General features: G+C 43.4%; 1 protein-coding gene across 10 annotated transcripts in view; it reads right to left on the reverse strand.

The window, feature by feature from the left end:
- The window catches only part of FOXP1 (forkhead box P1), a 706,173-nt gene that overhangs the window by 376,894 nt on the left and 306,313 nt on the right, over positions 1–22,966 (reverse strand). For all 10 annotated transcript variants that reach the window (XM_075998545.1, XM_075998535.1, XM_075998540.1 and 7 more), the window contains one exon: positions 15,675–15,769. The gene's annotated coding sequence lies outside the window, so the exon portion shown is untranslated. The remainder of the gene's footprint in view (positions 1–15,674; positions 15,770–22,966) is intronic.

Raw genomic sequence — 22,966 nt, forward strand, 5'->3', positions numbered from 1 at the left:
AAGCAAACAGATCTTGGATCCAAGCCTAATATCTACCTTTAAAATTTTTAAATTTTGAAATAATTATACACCCCAAGAAGCTGCAAAAATAGTACAAAGAGCCCTATATGCCCTTCCCCCAGCCTTCCCCCAGGGTGACATCTTACAACATGGCTGTTTACAATATCAGAACCAGGAAACTGGCGTCCGCATATCACTGCTAACTAAATGACAGACCTTACTCAGTTTCTCTTACTTCCTCTGCAACCCCAGGCAACTGAACGTAGCTAACCTCTCTGAGCCTCAGTTTACTCGCCCGTAACATAAAGGTACTAAGAGTAGCTACTTCAGAGTACTTGTAAGGATTCAGTAAGATGGTTCTAGTATATTGCTTACAAAAATAGTTATCACACGTAAGAACTTGATGCTGTAATTATTAAACAAGACTTTTGGGATTTCCAGGGTGCTCTGATAGGAGTAGGAAGGGTCTTGGGGGAACTATCAGAGATGGCATCTACTGCCAGTTATAGTTTGGTGATTCCAGAGGACAAAACAGCAGAAAAACAACAGAATGCAGTCTACTCCAAGGCCTGAAAGGAAATCTAACTCAGAATTCCTTTCCTTACACACATACATTGATTTTTTTAAACTTAGTCTTTCCAGTAGTGAAATGATTCAAGTGCCTTCTGACACCTGTAGGGGGAAAAGGAATGGACCAGCTTAAAACAGCTGAACCTTAAACTGACATCTAAGGATAATCTTATACTTTGGCTTTGCATACTTTTTTGTGGGAAAAGGGGGTAAGTTTCCCAACCCCCAGCCACTGTGAGTTTTTTCATCTTAATTAGATTATTTGAATCAAAGAGGTTGAATACAAGCTTGGATCTACCTACCCTGTCATAATTTGCAAACCCACCGGTGTCAACACTCAAGGAAAACAGGACTCTAAGAGCTGAGCTTTACCCTAGGTCTTAAACAGATCTCTGGATGTACTTTTTAAACGTGTAAGAAAGGCCAGGCACGGTGGCTCACACCTGTAATCCTAGCACTCTGGGAGGCCGAGGCAGGCAGATCATTTGAGCTCAGGGGTTCGAGGCCAGCCTGAGTAACAGCGAGACCCCATCTCTACTAAAAATATAGAAATTAGCTAGATAACTAAAAAAAAAAGAAAAAATTAGCCGGGCATGGTGGCGCATGCCTGTAGTCCCAGCTATTTGGGAGGCTGAGGCAGGAGGATCACCTGAGCCCAGGAGTTTGAGTTGCTATGAGAGAGGCTGATGCCACGGCACTCTAGCCCAGGCAAGAGTGAGACTCTGTCTCAAAAAAAAAAAAAAATGCAAGAAAGAGCTAGACATACAAATAGTCGGTTCCAGGCACAACCAAACCTCTCTAATTTGGGGATGATTCCTTGACCCTTGGCCCCAGCTGTCGGGGGAGCCCATCCAAGGTCCCTCAGGCTTTGGCAAAGCACACACAGGCCAATACCCAGAATGCTCTGGGGCCTCACCTCCTTCACAGCTACATTTTGAAGACACAAGTGTTTAATTTATAATGGGGAAAGAAGAACTTTGCTGGGTTTTCCCCTAGCTCTGAAATTTTCATACCTTGAGAATGGGTAAATGATCAACCTTTATTTAAGGAATTTTTTTCTATCTTTTTTTCCCATTCCTTTTCTTTTTTCTTCTTTTTGCAAATTAGCTGCATTTTCGAAACCTGCCACCCACAAACAGTCTGAAACCCTAAAGTGTCTGCTCTGTTTCTATCAACAGACATTATTTGGAATCAGTTAAAAGGACAAATAATATGTCCACGAACCAGCCAAACAGCTAGAGGAGACATCTTTGGTTCATTTTAATACTCAGACCTCTCATCTATTCTCCTAAAGTGAGACCAAATAAGAATCTTACTTGGATAGTTTCAGGTTTGACTCCAAGATTAGGGCAGGCATCTTAAACCCAGTGATCATCACAGATATTACTTTTTGCTAAGAACATAGGAAAATTACTTAAAATACAGGACTCAATCCATTATATGCCACATTTATCAATTAACTAACCTATTAAGTCTTGGTCTCTCACTCTCAGATGTATGTGTAACTGGATTAAAGAAAAGGCTTGTGGATGTGGGGAAGCGACTTATTTTTTTATTTTATTATATTAAAATGATCAAACCTGGTTTCCTACCTGAGTTGAAAAGGAGATGCCTTTAGTTCTGTGGGGCCACTATCCGTTGGCCGGTGCTAACTCTTTTTCTCAACATGAACATATGTTTCCCTTAAAATTACTTCTTTTTTCCTACCCTGGTGTTATGCAAGATCCCTGCTTATTTTGGCGATGGAATCAAAATAAGAAGAGCCACCCAGAGTTCTCCATTCCGAAGGGAGGAGCTTCCCAAGAAAAGCAAAGTTTTGCTGTTGTATTTCCTTTCAGCACTGCCGAAAAGCAGGAGAATTCTTCTCTGCGGAAATCCAGTACAGATGAGGGAGCTGGTTCTGAAATTCCTATTAGAACCACGAGTGGCAGGTGTGGGAAGGGACTATCTAAGTTCCTGATCACTTAGTGCTTGTAAAAAAAAAAAAAAAAAAAAAAAAAAACAGGAATTAGGGGGAAAAAAAAAAGGAAGAGGAGTTAAGTAGCCCAATATGCAATAAGAAAAGGTGCTTTTCAAACACAGAATATGAAGAAAGGAGATGCTTTTTATTTCAGAGAGAGCCCAGGAAAAAAAAAAATCAACTCTCTGAAAAGGCAAACCTTGACTTCTACAATTGAAACCCTCGCAGAAATGGCCACAGGCCTAGGTGAGAGCTTTTAAAAATTAAGGAGGGGCCAGCATGCTCCTGCAAGAAAAACAAAGAGAGGCCTGCATATAGGATATTGGTTTTCAATGAGGAAGGGTGAACGCCAAAAACAGTCTAAGGACTAATCACTCACATAATAGATCACTGTGAGCAAAGCTCTCCTGCAGATGTTGGGGTTGGTGACCTAAGCCTCACACTTGGAAAGGCAGTGTGGCTGGAGCCATGATATATAAAGTAAGACCCAAGTGCCAAAGTTTTGATTTAGCCAAGCAGACGTGGCTGTTTTTGTTGGGTGGAGGAGGCATTTTTTTCACCGAGCAAAGAATTACGGTAAACATCTGCTCACCTTGACCATAGAAGAGGTGGTTGTTTTCATCCAAGGCCATGTTAAAGGAATAAATTTAATTAATAAAACCACACAGAAATAGTATCCAACCTTCCAATAACTCGGCTTGCCTGTGCCCACAGACCTATTCATTAAGGAAGCACTTTAATCGACGACGTTTCCCCACGTTGCCATTAAGACTTAAGGACCACAGACATGGGGTGAGAATTTTCCATCCCAAGGGATGCTTGAAAACCCAAGCCGACTTCGCTTCTTATCTCATTCCTTAGGCAGCCGTTTTCCTGAGGACTCTCTTGCTCTATTAGCAAGGCTTTATTATAATACATATATTATTTAGGTAACTAAAGCCCCACTTTTAAAATACAGACATTAATGGGTTGAAAGCTTGACCTCACATATAAACGTCCCTAGACTGCGTCTCTCTGTCAAACTGCCTTTTTGAAAATAACTGTAAGAATTAATATAATCCAGAACGGCTCAGGTTTTTAAAAATTCCTTTTTTGGTTCTTTTTTTAGGAAGGCATGGGGTGGCAGGGAATGTAGCAGGAAACTGAATTGTTCAGGCTGACTGTCATTCACATCCATCAAATTAGAGCTCAAAACGTCACTTTGCCTTTGAACAACCAGCCATAACCGCTCCAAAATGAGAGTCACCCACAATTATCATTATTAAATATTCCCAATTAAGAAAAAAAAAATAATCAAATTCATAAAACCCCAACTTCCATTCTGGGTTAAGCAAACTTCTGCATCTACCTTTAGTATCAGAAGAGTCTTTTAGATTAGAAAAGCCAGTTTTGCATAAACTAGATGTACCACTGAACAAAACTAAAGAACTAAGGTTTCCTATTTCTGGTCCAGGGTAAAGTCAATATGATCAATCAAAAGATATTCAGTATGTTGAATGTAAATGATCTATTATAATAGTTCCCCCTTATATAAAGGGTGTACATGCCATGATTCTCAGTGGATGCATGAAACCATGGACTGTACCCAACTCTATACATACTATGCTTTTTCCTATACATGCATACCTATGATAAAGTTTAATTTATAAATTAGGCACAGTAAGAGATTAAAAATAATAATACACTAGAATAATCATAGCAATACACTGTAACAAAAGTTACGTGAATGTAGGTTCTCTATCATATTGTAGGCCGGGCACAGTGGCCGATGCCTGTCATCCTAGCACTCTGGGAGGCCGAGGCAGGAAGATCATTTGAGCTCAGAAGTTCAACACCAGCCTGAGCAAGAGTGACATCCCGTCTCTACTAAAAATAGAAAGAAATTAATTGGACAACTAAAAATATATAGAAAAAAAATCAGCTGGGCATGGTGGCACATGCCTGTAGTCCCAGCTACTGGAGAGGCTGAGGCAGGAGGATCACTTGCGCTCAGGAGTTTGAGGTTGCTGTGAGCTAGGCTGACACCATGGCACTCTAGCCCGGGCAACAGAGCGAGATTCTGTCTCAAAAACAAACAAAAATCCAAAAAAACCTACTGTACTGTATTCACCGATTTCAGACCACAGTTGAGCACAGGTAACTGAACCTATGGAAATGGAAACCATAGGCAAGGAGGGAATACTGTATATTCTCTTTTTTGATTTCTCTATTCCCTATGGAACTAGCACATAGCAATTCACAAAGGCAAGACTTGAGTAAGCTTACGGGAAGAATCTTAAATCCAGTAACTCCATTTAGTCCAGTGGTGACAATACAGGACAGAGCCCCAGTTGCTGGACCAGCTCTAAGAGCAGCCTAGGAGCCTGGGGGTGGAAGGCTCTCAGTGTTTCGTCTTTTGCACCCATCAGTCTTCAACAAATACCTATTAAACACCTCCCCCAGGTGCCAGGTACTGTGTTCAGAGTGCATGTGTGCGTGCGTGTGTACCCACATGATGTGGGGGTGAGGGGGTACTATGAAAGGTGGGAGTGAGGGGTGAGGTTCTGTCTTTTAAATGTTACTGATATTTGACAGAGCCTTGGGGAGTAATGAACACAGATTTCAGGGTGCACCGAGTCTGGTAAAATCATTCTGTGTTTACTTGCTCGCTTTCCGCGATGCTAAAGAGTCATTTGCTGAGAAAAAGAAAGGGGCTGGAAGTAAAAACACGCACGTTGATACTCCAACTGCCCTTAAGTGACAATGAACATTAGACAGGAGAAAGGAGGGACAATAGAGGCCCCCATCGTATTTCAAGACTGCCACTGCTGTCAGCTATAAAAGAGAACCAGCCTGCTGTGGCCCACCAAATTCCCCCAACGCACTCAAGATTCATTTCTGCAAGTAACTCCAATATCAGAGGCCACCGTGGTCAGGAGAGGAACACGGCCATGTGCCACTACACTAAATTATACTCAAATAAAAATGCGATGCGTCCATCATAATTGTATAATAGAGGGATTAAATCAGTTCTAATTTTCATGGCTTAAAAGAAAATTCCAAGCTTTTAAGTATATATCCAGTGAAAGATAATGTGACGGATGTCATAAAAAAAAAAATAACGTAGCAGGAGGAAGTAATTCTTTATCCTTTTTAAATTTCCCCTATAAAATGCATCATTTTAACGTAATGCATTTCAACATACTCATCCGTAAATGTAAATTTGTTTTGATAAAATGAAGAGCCTGCTAATCCAAATTGCACAGTGATGCTTTCTACGCTGATCTGTTATAACTTAGTAATCAGAGTTAACAGACTGCCTAATTAACCAAGTCACCATTTGCCAAGATCCAAATATGGGATGAATTGTGGGCCAAGGAGAAAATATGATGGACAAGAAAATTATTAATTCAGGGAAGCATTAAAAGCATGTGGAGTTAAAAGTTCCTTGCTAAATCTCGCCATCTTTAATATCTTTAATTTTTTTTTTTAATAAAGGACATGTGAAAATAAAAAAATATATATATCCATCCAGGGCACGTGGAAAAACGTTTTTTAAAATCAACTAGTTCAATGGGCACAAGTAATTTTTAAGCCTTTGACAACTGATGAGAGAAAAATAGATGCCCAACGATAATAATAAGTAATATTCATGGGGGTTTACTAAGTGCTAGCACCATAATCAGCGTTTGACATGGCTCAAGATGTTTATCCTCTGTATCAACCCTAAGCCTTTGGAAGACACTATTTTTATTCTCAGGTGTCAGATAAGAAAACTGGACTTCAAAATACTTTGTTGCCCCCAAGAATGTAGGAATAAACAAATGGATATCCAATCCTTTCAAAACTCTTGGGAAAGTGATTATCAAAAATTCTGTCATGTGATTCAGCGACATTTTAACTCGAGGAGTTAAACTGGGGTAACTTGAAAGATGCCATGTGACTCAACTAAACAAAAATCTTTCAGCAGCAGCTATTCATCCTATCGTTGACATGACCTAAAAGACATGTGGGCATTTTAACTAGGCTAGGACATTTTATAAGCCAATTTGCCCAGGTCATCCCAAAGCAAGTCTGAGTATATAACACAGGGCTTGATCCTGCAGAAAAGATGCTAAATCCACCAGTAGGACCATCTTCCCTTGGCCGCTTGGCAACTCCTATTTCATTCCTTGAGCCCCAGCCAGGCCTCACTGCTTCTGTGTGGTTTTTTTTCCAATCTCACTTCCCCGGCCCCCTCCCCAGTCACATACACACCAGTATTCTTGCAGTTTCTCCTTTATCATGTTACACTTGACTTGCCTGTCTGCAGATATAAGTACATTAAAATCAAGTATCTTGCCTTAGGACCCAAAAAAGGGACAGATGGCAGAGGGACAGCTGGAGAGAAGAATGAATACGGAGAGCGGGGGGGGGGGGAGGCAATGAGTGAACTCTAGAATCCTCGAGGACAGAGGCACGGGGGTATTTCGGCGGCAGGGACCACTTTCAAGGTAGTCAATGACACTGGAGATGTCCAAATACTAGGCAGAGAGCTTCATGGGCGAAATCTCACAGATGACACCTGTCGTGGCTTAGCTGGGCCACCCTGTAAATTCTATGCATCAAGTAATAGCACCTTACATGGCTCACACACACAGTCCTTTTCCCCAGAATTCTGCCCTATCCTCTGAAACCAGCACCCTTTTCCCCTACTCTCCATTGTTTCGTGGAGGTCAGAGGCCACACGTGGTTTTAGAGATGGGCGTGTGAGCCACACCGCAGGCCCACGCACCCTGCCCCCTCCCCCTGCTCGGTCCTGCCCCAGCCCCCGAGAGTGCTTCAGCCCAAGGCACAAGCCAGACCCACCCCAGAAGTCCAGATTCTGTGACGGTCACGAGAACTCTTAAGATCAGATTCCTTTCTGCTGGAGTTGCTAAGAAAGCAGACTCCCGAAAGCATAACCCGGGATTTGAACTCATGACACTCATGAAAGGACTTCCCTGAGTTTCACATCCTGGGAGACACCTCCTTGAACGGATCCAAGCTGGAGCAGTAGCACAGTCAAGAGGCCGAGACTAGAGCCACCATCCGAATCCCCTCGCTCCAGCTGCCCCCAAAGCCAGTCCTACCACCCAACTTTTCAACATCACGAGCCAATTAACTCCCCTTTATGCCTAAGCTGGTCCCTCAGAACCAAAGAGATCTAGCAAATGGTGTGAGCTCCAGCATCTTAAGGCCCAGGCACGTGAAAAGTGATTTTTCTCTTTGTGTTAACAAGGAGATATTAATATTTCAAACCCTTTAAGTAAAAGCCACTTATTTGCAGTCCCTTGCGACCAGCTTTTTATACATCTTTCCATGCCTAATATTTTACTAATATTTGAAGGTCAAAGTCCTTGGCATACATAGCTTATGAATGTGTAACTCTACTGACCACAGTAACTAAAAGCCCTGTAATTCTGCTAGCTAGTGTTACTTCTAAGTACCCCAGGTCTTCACCCTGGTAAATAAAAAGCTTTCCAGGTGAATGTTTCGAAGAACTAAAGGAACATTCTGAATCTACTTGCTGGGAAAAGACCCAGGTACAGGACTGAAGCCCTGGGAAGGAGACCCTCTCTCTTACCACACTTTTTCACACAGGTGATTGAGCGGAACAAATCAATTATTGGGTGGTCAGAGGCTAACACGAAATAAAATAAGGGCTGCAGGGATGAGGTTAATTAGAATAATGTACCAGAGAAAAATGACTCAAAGATCTAGAGAAAATGTCTTCACAGGCATATATATATCCAACTGGAGATAGAAGAATGCCAATTAAAGGGTTGTCCTTGTTTCTAATCATATTGGGACATACTTTTATTTCCCATAGCTCTATGTATTAGCAAAAAAGAATTAAAGCATTTGCAAAAGCCTAGTAAGATCAAGCAGGACCACTTAGATGACGTTGAAATATAAAGACCCCATTTGTGCGGGGTACAAGCAGTCCCAGAGTGAGCAGTGTCTGCTCAAACCAAACAATGCCTGCAAGCCACCACCTCGAGGAAATGCCTTGCATGCGGAAGGAAAACCACATGGCACGGCGATTAAGAGCCAGGGTACCAGAGGAAGGAATGCCTGGGTTCAAATTCCAGCTTTGCTCCTTATAAGCAGAGAAGTCTGAGTAAGTCGTTTGACCTCAGTTTCCTCATCTGTAAAATGGATTTTCAGAATGGCAACTACCTTAGGGAGTTATTGTGAGTTAATAAATATCAAGTGCTTAGGAGCAGGTCCTGCACATAGTAAATTCTCAGTAAAGGTAGCTATTATAGAACTTTTCATAAGCTAGAGCCTTCCCCTTAACTGCTGTTTATTGCAATATTTCAGGATTAGGGTTCTTGTGAGTTTAGAAGATTCGACTGCCACCTCTCGCTACGTTTTAGGGGCGAAGGGAGAAACTACACATGCAGGGCGATGGTGACAACCTGAAATGCAAGCTCCTAGAGCTACACACATCTATACGGACTCCAAAAGGCCTGGGCATCGCTTATTCAGGGGGAAGAATTCCACAGACATTGCCATGCTTAGGGAGTGGGTGAACAATTAGCGTCACCATCAATAAATGACTGGGGACAGATATGGACGAGGATGAGGCATGAGCTCTTCCGATCGGGAAGCCCAGGGCGAAAGGTCCACTGGTCACCTGGCAGAGCTGGCCGGCCATGAGAAATCCAACCCCAGCACATCTTACCCAAACTCACCCAGCTCTGAGAGGCCGCTGCACCCACCGGACTCGGACAACGCAGCAGAATTCCAAAACATTAATGGGGGTGGGAAAAAAACCCCAGAAAGCCCTTAGCTATTATGGGGACGAGAACAGCACCAGGGCTGGGCCGGGCTATCAAGCACCCCAGGAAAACAGCCTCATCAAGTCTCCTGTTACACGGATCTGTTTTCCCCTCTCCTGAACTATTACTGAAATTATATTTGGAGACAGGGCGTTACATATTTTCAGAGACACAAAAAAGCTGGGTGCCAGCCACTCTGAGGGTTAGCGCTGCATCGCACCAAAGTTTTTCTGGACTTTGTTCATTTGCACTTTGACCGAAACTCATGAGATTTTATTTTATTTTTTTTTGCATTTTCTTTCCTTAAAAGGATATATACATACATAATGAGTGAGATGTGCACCATCTGGGGGATGGTCATGCTGGAGACTCAGATTTGTGGGGGGGGGAGAGGGAATGGGCATTTATTGAAACCTTAAAATCTGTACCCCCATGATATGCCTAAATTAAAAAAAAATCTAAAAAAATAATAAAAAATAAAACCTGAGAATGTCAGTGAAAAAAAAGGATACTAGTAACAGAAGTTGATGCCCTAAACCATAATTTAATCATGCCCCTTTATTTTTCTATGTTGAGAGGACATAAGTTATAAATTAATAAAAGAAAACGACTATTTTTAATTTCTTACATAATCCCTAGTTCTTCCATAAGTCATGTAAATAAGATGATGGGACTTGATGTATTTCATTCTTTTCCACCAGGAAGCTATGCGAACCGGAGAGAGACAGGTCTCTCTCCACGCGTGGGCTTTTACATAACAAATTCACAATGAACAACACACGTCACCGGTTGACATGATGGAACAAAATAGCAAAAATAATACATCATCTTCTTTAAGCAGGTGAACGAAATCGCTGTTAACCATGAAAGATATTTATATCTGACTCCTTTCAGATTATACAGACTCTGGTTTTCGATCAAAAGAGAAGTTGTGTGAATTTTCAGGATATATCAAGGATACATTTTATTTTATTTTTTTAAATAGAAAGGAATGTACAGGAAGTTTAAGACACCCTCTTTTGCAAGGCAGGAAGTCAAACCAGCTCTGATTAACTTAAGGGCAAACTGTGCCCCTAGCAAGGTGGGGCGAGCAGAGGGAAGCACCCCCAACTCTCAGTTTTCCCATGGTTTTGTGGACGGGGGTCAGGCCCCAAACACTGAGCCCAGGCAGCCCTGGAGGTTTATAACATGCATTACCTGCGACAGGTCACAAAAACACCCAACATCCAACATGTCAGCAATGCAAATAAAGCAGACCCCCCCGCTGCTTGTGCATTTTGTATTTTTTAGTTCTAAAGTTAATGCAGTCCGTGAAACAGGGGCAGATACAATCGGGACCCAAGGTCCCTTGACACCTTCCAAAGGAAGATCGCAGGACAGCTCAGGATGACTTTCGGCAGTGGAGCTGCCCGCAGCCTTTGCTGACCCTTCTAGATCATCAGCGGTGTCTGTCCTGTTCCAGACGCTACGGAAAGCAGGGCACACGCACCGCCTGTTGCAACCCTTGCACTAACACTGTGAGGCATGAACTCTCCTGTGAGCTGGCCGATGCTATTACCCCTGGCTCAGATGAGTAAACTGAGACCTAGAGACAGAAAATAATTTGCCCAAAGAGCCAGGGAATGAGAGTGCTGGGAGCTGAGCCTAGAACCCAACATCCTTAATTAACCAGCACCGTCCATACTATGCTTGAGGCCTAAGTGGCAATACTCTATCTTCACGGGGAAGGTGGTGCATAACCCATTTTGGGTAAGACACACAGATTACGCAGTTTACAATAAAACGTTGCAGAGAAAAGCCCAGGGCAGTGCTCTATCCCTACAGCAAAGGCGGTATGTGTAGCTTTATTCATTCTCTTATTCTCTCACCCACATGCAGTTCTCTTAGGTACCAAAAAAAAAAAAAAAAAAGCTCCAGAAATTCTCAGGGCAGTCCCCAAGTGCACTGTGCCTGATGGGACAACACTGGCTGCGTGCACGGCACATGCACTCGGCACCCCGTGGCACCACGGGGAAGCCACGCTGATGACGACAGACCTGCTCTGCTCGCTTCCTACCTGGTCGACAGGTGTGCTCAGGTGGGACAGACGCTGTGACATACGGAACAAACAAGAGGCTTGGAGAAAAGAACAATCAGAAAGGGAGGGTGTCCCTTCATGTGGGGGGGGGTGGTCAGCGAAGGCATGTCCATGAAGTTGACATTTGAGCTGAGCACTAAGGCATGGGGGAGGGACTCCTGGGAACCAAGTTCTTCCAGGCAGGGTTCCGCGGCCCAGAGAAAGGCAAGGGAGTTTTCATGGCATCTGAGCACAGTAATGGCATTTATTTTTATTTTATTTATTTTTTTCCCCCAAATTCTGTGGGTACAAATATTGTTAGGGTTACATATTTAATTACAACCCTGGCAACCACATGGCAAAAGCTCAGAGTTTCCAAGAGTCCTTCGAACGGGCAAGATCTTCAAGCCACTAGCTCTACACAGGGACCCTGATGAGTCCCATGTCAGGCAGACTCTCACGGGCACTGACTAAGGTCCCCCAAGCCCGCCAGCTCTGTGACGCTGGGTCAACGTCCATGAAATTACCACTGCAGACGCCCGATCACAGGCGGTGGGGACTCCCACTCGTGTCACCCAGCCGTGCTCAAAAAGCTCAGGAGACGGCCGTGTTTCTCAGTACTGGAACGCATCGCCACCTGGGCCGTCCACAAGCACTGCTGACGACCTTCGTCAGGGCCACGCTGCAGCGTCTGTGCACAGGTGACACTGTTCTTTGAGGGCCTCGTCCAAGAAGACGTGTCGGGGCCCCGGCCCTGCTTAGCAGGAGTGAGCACAGCGGAGGGGACGGGGGGCGAGGAGGGTGGCGTCAGCCTGCACGAGCAAAACCCTCTGGTTTCAGATTGTCACCGGCAATGCCAACTTGAAAGCAGTTAGTGAATCCTGCTGGCCAGGCAGGCCCATGGCCTGACTAAGTAAAAATCACGGAATAAAAAAAAAAAAAACCGCATGCATCTCTGGAAATCGTCCAAACAGGACCCAGAGACCTAAGCCGTGCCGGTGGCAGGGCCTGTCCAGGGGTCCTCAAAGCTGCAGGTGTCCTGGAATATGGGCATTAGGGCCACCTCCCAAGGCCCTGCTCAAATTCACAAGGGGATGCCAGGTAAGAAGCAAGGGATGGCAGAACACGCACCATCTACCAGTTAACCCACGACCAGAGAACCAGCCTCGGGCTGGCAAAAACTCCCCCCAGTCAGGGATTTGCACTGTGCCGCCCAGGGCGCCTAGCATAGTGCTGGCACCTTCTTACCAACCAGGATCTCCGGCATTTTTAGGGACCACAGTCTCCGCTAAGCTCTTTACAATCATCTCCTGAACTTTTGACAGTGAGCTGGCTTCTATTTTTATCCCCACTTCCCAAATAAGGAGGCCACGGCCCAGAAAGGTTAAGTAACTTGCCCGGGGTTGCTCAGCCAGGAAGCGGAGAAGGTGGGATTGGAGGCTGAGCCGATCTAGCTTCAAAACTGAGGCTCTCTCCACCTCGCTGCTTACCCCGTATCCGATAAATGCAAGTATCCGATAAATGTTTGGGAATGCATCAGTTACCATGATCGCCTATCACAGGCTCGGTATATTATAAAGCATAAGGAAGTCTCATTCTACTCTTGCTACGACATGGAAATTTTCGCAAGAATGGACAGGACAATCTGGAATCAAAGACTTGGACAGAGCCGGCGAGGTGGCTCACGCCTGTCATCCTAGCACTCTGGGAGGCCGAGGCGGGCGGATTGCTCGAGGTTGGGAGTTCGAAACCAGCCTGAGCGAGACCCAGTCTCTACTAAAAATAGAAAGAAATTAACTGACCAACTAAAAATATATATACAAAAAATTAGCCGGGCATGGTGTTGCCTGCCTGTAGTCCCAGCTACTCGGGAGGCTGAGGCAGGAGGATTGCTTGAGCCCAGGAGTTGGAGGTTGCTGTGAGCTAGGCTGACGCCACGGCACTCACTCTAGCCAGGGCAACAAAAGTGACACTCTGTCTCAAAAAAAAAAAAAAAGAAAACTTGGACAGGGGTAGCTCTTTTTTCTCCCCACCCCAGGGTAAGCTTTTAGCAGGGATGAGAAGAGCAGCGAATCGCAGAACTGCAGGGTGGACAGTTTTGTCCTGTTACCAATCTACATAGGAACAGAGGGACAGGGCAGAGCTGTCAGTAACATCCCCTGCACATTTTGGGGAGAAGAGAATTGGGTGTGAGTCTCAAGGACCTCGTGCTGGTACTCAAGCCTAAACAGAATCTTATATCTGCAGGAAAAAAAAAAAAAAAAAAAAAAAACCTATCAGCATCTGCAGAGTTTAAGTTTTGGTTTATAGCTCTCTTGAGAAAGAAATGCATTTTCTCAGCTTTGCCACGGCACTTTTCAGTAAGAATATTATGGTCCTAAAAATATTTACGGAGAAATGTATCTCAGCTAACAATCTAATAGGCTGAAAGTCTAATTTTATGGAAAGATAAAATTCTAACAAGACACAAGTCAACAAAAGTCAATAAAAATTAAACACATAAGGAAAACAGATACCATGATTTTATGGGAATAACCACAGTTGTTGCACGGTCACCATTTACCCTTTTCTCCCTTCGTTCTAGAACCCAGACTTTAGCTAACACCAAACTGGCCACATCTAAGGATGCATTTCCTAGATGTCTTTCTTATAATTAGGCATAGATAACAGGATGTTAAGAAGTGATTGGGTAAGCCAATCAGGGACAGTACTTTAAAGCAACCTCCATCAGCTGGGAGGACTGCTATTTTTCTCTTGCGTTTCCACCTCTTACTTTCAGGATGTGGAGGCAATGGCTGGAGACCTAGCAGCCACTAGGTGACTTTGAGGATGAAGCACCACACTCGAAACAAGAAGGAAGATAGAAAACACAGACTGATTCCCCCAGATGCCTTTATGAGACAGAATATATAACTATTTATACTTATATAGTTGCATCTCTGTAATAGTAATCAACAGTAATAGTTCATTACTATTAATAGAAACAATTCTTAACTGACATAATGATATGAAAACATGCTTAAAGACTACACGTCAATTTTTTTTCCTGTGAAGAAAAGAAAACTAGAGAAATTCATGAATTGGGATCGTGATTACCCTTCTATTCCCAAAGCTGTTTGTTTAAGCATGACTTCCCTTCTTAATTAGTACCGCTGGTTCGGGGAGGCATATTTGCTGACCCCGTCTCTGTGTTTTGACATGCAAGACTTGTAAAATTCAAACACACTTGTAGACATCCAAGGCATTATTATTTATTAAAGCCTATATTAAAGGTGGAAGATCTCACCACACTCTCAGATTCTGATGATTAAAAGGAAATTTAATCGTCCTTCATTGGCATTTGATCTTTAGCCTGCCATAATCTACCGGGATACCCCTTCATCCATACGCGACACTAAAAAGACATTTCAACTTGTTCATCAACCGTAAAGCAGAAGGAACGTGTAGACAAACCACATTACTCAGAGAATAAGAGAGTGTTCCCCTACACTCACTCAGCTCAGGAAAGCCCAGTGTGATTAAAAAGGTGAAGAAGGCGCCCTCCGCTACGGGAACCGGAATGACTGTACAGGGCCAGTGTTAGGAGTTGCAAAATTTTCAAAGTGCTTTCACGTACGTTGTATCTTGTTTCATTCCTTTCCGACACCACCTCCCAAGGTAGTCAGGGCAGGTGGTTTTTTTTTTTTTTTTTTTTTTATTCCTGTTTCTTCCAGATAAATGGTTTGCCCAAAGTCAGAGAAGCTGGTACCCAGGGTGGTGACACGATGACAGGTCAAATGACCCCCCGGGGATGCCTCAGATCAAGGGGTAGCAAACTTACAGCCTCACTGTCTGCTTTTATGAACAAAGCTTCCCTGGATTCGCAATCACACCGGTTTGTTTGCATGTCGTCTGGGGCTACTTTTGTGCTATTAACGCAACTAGCAGAGTAGACTAGTTGCAACAAAAAAAAAAAAAAAACGACCACAGGGCTCATGAGGATGTCTTTGACAAAGTCTGCCAACCTCTCTGCATTAGGCCACCTTCCTACAAAGAGGACCCAAGCTACGAACCCTCTTCTTGAAAACAACAAAGCTGTCTCGGAGGACAGCAACATTCTGTGCCTGCTAGCTTTGGTCACTAGAAGTCCAGTGCGCCATCCATTGGGCGACAGAGCCACCTCCCTACTAGCTTTGGAAGCCGTGCCTGACAATGACAATTTATCGTCTTCCCCTGGGTGACCGTGTCCACCACTCTGTCACCTGCAGAGGGGGAATGGCCATTTTTAGGGGGCTACACAACACCAGGGGGGCTTGCCACTTACCCTGAGATTTTCACGCGTCTCTCAGCCATAAAAAGCCTGGGGTCACTGGGCGGGGGCATGCAAGATGCCACGGGACTGCAACACACGGGAAGACACTGGAAACAAAAGGTAAAAAGAGGGTAATAAGTGAAGGCGCAAACCGCCATGCCTCGAATGCAACGCACACACGCGGGCCTTAAGTATTCCGTTTGCACCTCGGTTCCCTTCGCTACGCAAGCACGTGTCTACTCGGCTCCTTTATCCCTTCCCTTCTAGGAATCGGTATTTTTTTTTTTTTTTTTGAGACAGAGTCTCGCTCTGTTGCCCAGGCTAGAGTGAGTGCAGTGGCATCGGCCTCGCTCACAGCAACCTCAAACTCCTGGGCTCAAGCGATCCTCCTGCCTCGGCCTCCCGAGTAGCTGGGACTGCAGGCATGCGCCACCATGCCCGGCTAATTTTATTTCTCCATATATATTTAGTTGGCCGATTAATTTCTTTCTATTTATAGTAGGGACGGGGTCTCGCTCTTGCTCAGGCTGGTTTCGAACTCCTGACACCTCGAGCCATCCTCCCGCCTCGGCCTCCCAGAGAGCTAGGATGACAGGCGTGAGCCACCGCGCCCGGACTAGCAACCAGTATTCAATCTACCTCCTAATCTGAGTTGCAGAATCACAGCAAGAAGATGCAAAATATTACACGGCTAAGTGCAACGGCTACTCCTGACGGCCTTGGTGTCCACCTACCAAGTTTAGTTCTTTTACCTCTCACAAGTTTCTTATTTCTCACGAGAAGTTCTCACAACTACGACGCTAACACATCCTGAGAATAAGGGCAAGATTATAATGCTCCACGAGCCCAAATGATCATTGTGCAATGAGTTTTGGCCTTTTAGCTACACTCAGTGCTTGTGGCAGTAGAAGCCACAAGGAGAAATAAACATACAGACCTGGGTGACCCCTAAAAAAATCAGCCAGGTTCTTTCCTGCCAGCCAGACACAAAAATCCTACTAGCCACGGTTGGCAACTCTTCCTTCGGCTGCATTTCAAATGCAGAAGGAGGTCGTGGAGACGGCCAAATGCTTTCACAGCTTAGCTGGGTTATTAGAATATTTACCCAATCTAATTCCAGGTAAGTTGAGGCCGCTCTTGGGTTAAGTCAGCTCATCCTCAAAGCACTTGCAGCAACTTTTTGTGAATAGCTGTCAAAGGCAAGGTAGCACCTGCCAGGGTCTTCGCTGCATAGATCCTTGAGAAAAATAATGCCATCTAGACTGCCCCCAAGGTTACAGAAGGGACTCTAATAAAACTATTAAAATCATAAATAAAACTATAAAGGAGCAGAAAGCAATGAAACTATAGCACGGTAGAAAGCGTGAGACTTGGGGTGGGTGGGTCGCAACTGCTCGGGCTCAGTAGTAAATCCAGGCAGTTCTCTGCAAATGTATGTGTTTTCTAACCTAATCAGATGGAGAAGTTGAAACTAAAAAGGAGATGCGTGAAGTTTTGTGATTTGAATAGTCACGTATCTCCGGAAACTATGTGGGCTGTCTGTCTCCCAGAACTCAAAAGAGATTTGAGAGATGGTGCTCCCAGAGGGTGTCCCTTCTAGAGATGAGATCAATTCGGGCCACATTTGTCCAGATTGTGTTTTCTAGGTTTCAGTCGCCTACTGTGCAGAAACGGTTAGCCAAATATATCATGGCTTAAGAATCTTCATTCTTATTTGCGTTAAATGTGCTGTGCTGGCATTTTTTTTTTTTTCTTCTGTTAAACAAGGCAGCTTATGATAGGGACACATCCAAAATACATTCTAAGTTAATTTCAGTTGGCAAAGGCTGTAATCGTTCCAACTTAATTGGTGAACTCATTAATGAGCAACGCCACGACACGAAAGAGGACCATTGTCATCGACTTATCGGAGCAATGAGATAACGAAGTTAATTACATTGTTCTCAATGGATTTACACTTGCTGCCTTTTAGAGTCTACACATCCACACATTTGTCCGGGCACACCGTGGGTTTTTCTCCTCTTGATAAAGAACGATCCGCTGCAGGCTCCTCAAGGAAGAGTGGATAGATGGCAGCTCTTGCACCAGGGCAAGGCAATCGGAAAACTTTTCCAGTCTTTATTATCTACTTGTAAAATGTTATAAGCCTGTAAACTAGCTAATTTATGAGCCGTGTTAATAATCTGCTCACACGTGAAGGCAGGTCTTGCAAACACAGTTTCCAGGTACGTGGGAGGATCATTTGTAGGTCCGGCTTCTCTCCTAAGGGGACAATGCCTAATTTGACACAGTAGCACGGTGTTGATGGCGGGGACACACTAATGACCGTCGTCCAAGACAGGGCTGTCAGCCTGTCGTTCCGGCGGAGAGACCGGGTTTGCTTTCACCGCAGCCTGGGACCCCAGGCTCAACTAATTATTCAGACAGCGACATTAATGAGAGCCCTCGTGTTTATTTTCAACACACTAACCGGCGCTTAGCTTCCGTTTGTCTGATATGGTCACTGATTAAAATGTGTTTCATGAATAGTAAATCGGGACTTGCTACTGTAACAAGGCAGCACTGGAGAAAAATAAGGACCAGCTGATTGGGAAAAACCAACCTTGTCAACTCGACTCGCTTTTGTGCCTCGTGTAGCATCAAGGACAAAAGTGACAGGTAGCGGGACACGCCATGAGTGCCAGGAGAAGTAGAAGGAATATTTTTAATTACACACGTCTGTGGACAAGCTTGACTTCTGACCAAGGCCACTGAATCGCCCTATGGTCAGCAGCAACTTCTATGTCAAATGAATTTCACTAACTTTATGATACTGAATGAAGATTTTTAAAGTTAGTTTTTCCATGGAATGACCAAAAGGCTTGCCTTAATGTGCTTTTCCAACCTCAGAAAAGTTTAAGTTTTGATGAAACCGTCTAACACACGATCTTCAAGAACATCAGTAAATGCATTTGTGATTTTTTTCCAAATCTATTGTAAAACTATACTGCTGAGAGGTTTTTTTTTTTTTAAAAAAAAGCGTTTTTGATATCCTCTTATACATCTTGTTTGTAGTCTACTAAACCTCGTAATCAAGATCTTTGTACTTTAAATTTCTATTTTGGTATAAGTTTTGTACTTCATTTTATGGTTGATTATAATCCTAAAATATTCATAAAAATCATAATTTAAAATGAATAACTTTAAAAAAAAAAAAAGGAGTAGTTAGGTCTATCCAAGGTATTGGAAAATTGAAAAGCCTCCTGATATGGTTCATTGTATTTAATTGCAATTCGAATTAAATAACCAGTAGTATTTCAAACAAATGCTCTACTTGCCATCGTGGATAAAGAATTCTACTCAATACTGAGTATGGCTTCTGATTTTATAAAATAGCAAAATAAACATGAGTCCATGTAGATCACTTTGGGAATGAAAATGTCATTGCATGCCACATTTCCTGAGTGTGTATTTCTAAACTTACTCACTCTGAGATAGATCTGTAATTTTAGAACGCCAAAATGCCTAAATGGCACACAACATGTGGGAGGCAGATTCAGACTGCAGGCTAATTTTTAAAATATAGCTAAACAAGTGTCCAGATAAAGTGTTCCAAACCAGCGTGACTGTCTCTCAGGGCTGCTCTATCCACGGGTACCCATTACAGACAGGGTCTCGGCACCTCTGGGCAGTTTGGGCATGGTGAGCATCCGTCCTCCATAACAATCCAAGAAAATATGGCCATTGTGTGCAGAGAGACTGGGGAGATGCTCATCAAATCCATTTCCTCTTCTTTCTGGACACACAACTGGGATGTATCTTCCTGCACCCCTTGTAGTTAGGGTGGGCCTTGTGACCAAGTTCTGGCCAGATGCATGGAAGTGGAGACATGTTCCATCCCAATCAGAAACCTCCTGCGCCATGCCTAAGGCTTCCTTCTTCCCTTGACTGTGAGCCAAGAGATCCAATGGAGAACTCCTAGTTCCTGGAGATAGCAGAGTCACTGGATAGAATGAGCCAGGGTCCCTAAAAGACCACATGGAGTAGAGCCACCACCTGTGCCCACCAACCAAGCACCATGCCATGAGGCACCTAACAAACCTGCACAGAGTGAAGCCTCAGAGATTCTGGAAGGTTTGTTTGGCTGCCACCATCTCTTACCCGAACACATTGACTTTTCTAATTTCTCCCTGGCTTTTACTTGAGTCACTAGGCAACCCTAAGCAAGCAGAGGTGCTGTGAATTTGGGGAAATTTCTGATACCTCATTATTGTGATTATTGGTTCCTCTAACTAAGCTAAGGCTAGAAAAGGGAACCAACAGCTAACGTATTCCGAAATTGGCCAGGCATGTCTTTTCTTAATCTTCCCACAGCCCAGGGAAGAAGTCTGATTCCCATTTTTCAGATGGGACATTGAGCCTCTAAGAAGTGAAATACAAGCAAATGCCACAGAATACTGATCCCATTGACATTTTCTTAGTTGAACGCCTGTTGGCTTTTAATACTCGAACTTCATGGAAAATACATATTTCTAAATGAGACATTTTTGGCTGTAGCTTGCTTATAAAAGAAAAATTCTATGACATCCCCCAATTTAATACATCTTCAACAAAATACACGAGAGGGAAGTGTCGAGTTGCAATGTAGCTGTTAGCATGTATCACAAACTTCCGTAGAGGTTTTGAAAAACTAGCAACAAAAGTGATGTCTCTCAGATGTTCTCGGTGATTAAAGAAAAAATCCATATTTCAAATACAAATGGATGCCGAGACCATATTAACTGTTGAATAATCAATGTTTTAAACGTTTTTACATCTTTAACGTGATAGCTGCGAATATATGAAAGGCATTTTACTACATTCCAGTCACATTTTAGAGTGGGGTTGGCCAACTTTCTCCGTAAAGGAAAATGGAGTGAATATTTTAGGCTCTGCACCCATAAATTCTCTAATGCAACTACTCAAGTTTGCCACTGGAGTAGAAAAACAGCCATACACAACCATACATGAACAAGTGGGTGTGGTTGTGTGCTAATGAGACTTTAATTATAAAAATAGGTGCTTGGCTGGATGTGGCCTGAGGGTCAGAGTTTGCCAATTTCTGCTTTAGAATATTGATGGAGGGGAGTTGCATATTGACACATAACAACCACATTACAATTTTTCCTATGTAAAATAACGGGGCCTGGGCTCCGGTTAGCATTTTCACTCGGGATATCTGGTTGCCAGGAAGGGATTACAGATGCAAAAGGGCAGTAGCCTCAGTCTGCCCGAGATTCCAGAGATGACAGTTGGCAGGTTAGGCCACCACTGGAGGTCTCACCTCACTGCCTGGTTCTTTCTCAGAAGTCACACCACCTTTCCAAGGGCTCCCGGGCCCACACAGAGAGTTTATTGGGATACTGGGACATTCTGAACAAAAATCCAAGAAATATTTGTAACAAGAGGAAAAAGCTGGAGCTTTTTCTAATGCATATGGTTAAGCCCCTGTGTTAAGGTAAACATATTAACAGGTGACAGTTACCTTAAAGTGATCTTATATTAAGGAGTTTTCTTTAAAAAAAAAAAAGCAAAATATGTAGATTTTAAATGGCATCCCCTAAAAGATTCAAAACCAGGCATAAAGTTTCGCTAAACTAGAACCAAACAGCTCTCTTGGATTTGGAGGATGTACTTGGTTGACCAGTTTCAGGGTATGAGCTAAGAGTCCAATGATTGAATATGCCAGAAACAACGCATGAAATATATTATTCCCCCATTATTCCTAAAGCTCCTGTAATGACAATTTGGTTCACTTTTTATTTTTTTGGATGGCAAAGCTCAGAGACATACATACATAAGATGTTTTTTAAAAAAATAAATTTCAGTTCCCTATTGATGTTTTATTATATTCAATAACAGTTAAGCATACAAGTGATTTGAGACATAAAATGGATAAATTTTATGAATGTGTTTTACATAAAATGTCAATCAAAACAGAGCAAAAGTAAGTAGAAGATGCTCCAGTCTGACAAAGAAATATTTTATAGTCATTAAAAATGGGACCAGGAATGGGGAAATATGTGCAAACGCTTGTTATAATGTGACATGAAATAAGCTAGAAAAAATTTTATCTGGAGTAATTCTCACCTGTATAAAAAAACAGGTGCCAATGAAGAACAGAAAAAAATAAAATTCACATTGCTTGTCCTAGGGGAATGGGATTAGACTCTATTTTTTCTTTAGAATTTTCTGTGTTTTCCAATACAAAGTAATTGCTAAAGTACAAGTTATGCGATTTGAAAAGGTACTTTCAACGCCAAAAGGAAGAAATGCGCTGCACATTTCTTGTCATTTATTAATGGCTCTTGACTATCTTTCTTCCAGAAGTGTCTTGAAAGCAGAGATCCGTGTTATCGCTCGCGCCCCCAAACACGGTGTTTACAGTAATCTTATGTGCTCAATTAATATTCACTGAAGTAAGTGAACAGACCACCTTACTTTTTTTACGGGTCCTCTTAATGAGATTCCATAAATAAATTAAATTTTTATACTTCAAGCCTTTAAGAGAAATTAAATGATTTTGTTTAAAGAGCTTGATCGCTTGCGGATTACAACTGTAAATAAACTGCCTGATGCAAAACCATACTTTCTCCTCTTTCCTTCTTCCATGATGACACACAATAATTTGTCTTGTAATAACTTCAGACAATTCTGAGTCATTTGCTCATTAAAAACAAAATACATCTTGATCACGAAAGCTTGGCGTTTCATAAATATTTACCCCAAATGCACCGCCTGCCTTGAAGCTGGGATGGTGAGCCCCCGATTAACAAGCAACTTCTGTGCAGAAGGAGAGAAAAGACCTCTCGTGGCAGCTGGGGGCAGGGGGTCAGGCCGCCTTTGCACCCATTCTCTCCTGTGGAAGCTCTTTTCCAACAGCCAAAAAACATGGTGTGATCGGCATTCACCACCGTTTCTGTCCCCACCCCGCATTCCCTCCCTGCTTGCATCTTCCCAATGGCTCCCAAGTACTCTTAGCATGACACCAAAGGCCTTCCTATGGCTCCCAAGTCCTGCGTGTACTGGCCCTGCAGATGTCCCTGGCCCCCAGGCTAATGACACATCTCCACTGGCCCTGCCAAGCTTCTCGTTGAGCCTTGTGCTGGGCTGGAAGGATGGCAGGGAGGGACCATGAAGGCTAGATGAAGACCTCAGCTCCTAGCCTAAGAACCACCATGGTCAGCAAAAGCCTCATGAAGTACACACTCTATTATGTTTTCCTCCACTTGATGTGACACAATTTCCCATATTTTCTGGATGAAAACAAACTGAGTCTAGCAAAC

The sequence above is a fragment of the Microcebus murinus genome, chromosome 28, assembly GCF_040939455.1.
Source record: "Microcebus murinus isolate Inina chromosome 28, M.murinus_Inina_mat1.0, whole genome shotgun sequence".
Classification (NCBI taxonomy): domain Eukaryota; kingdom Metazoa; phylum Chordata; class Mammalia; order Primates; family Cheirogaleidae; genus Microcebus; species Microcebus murinus.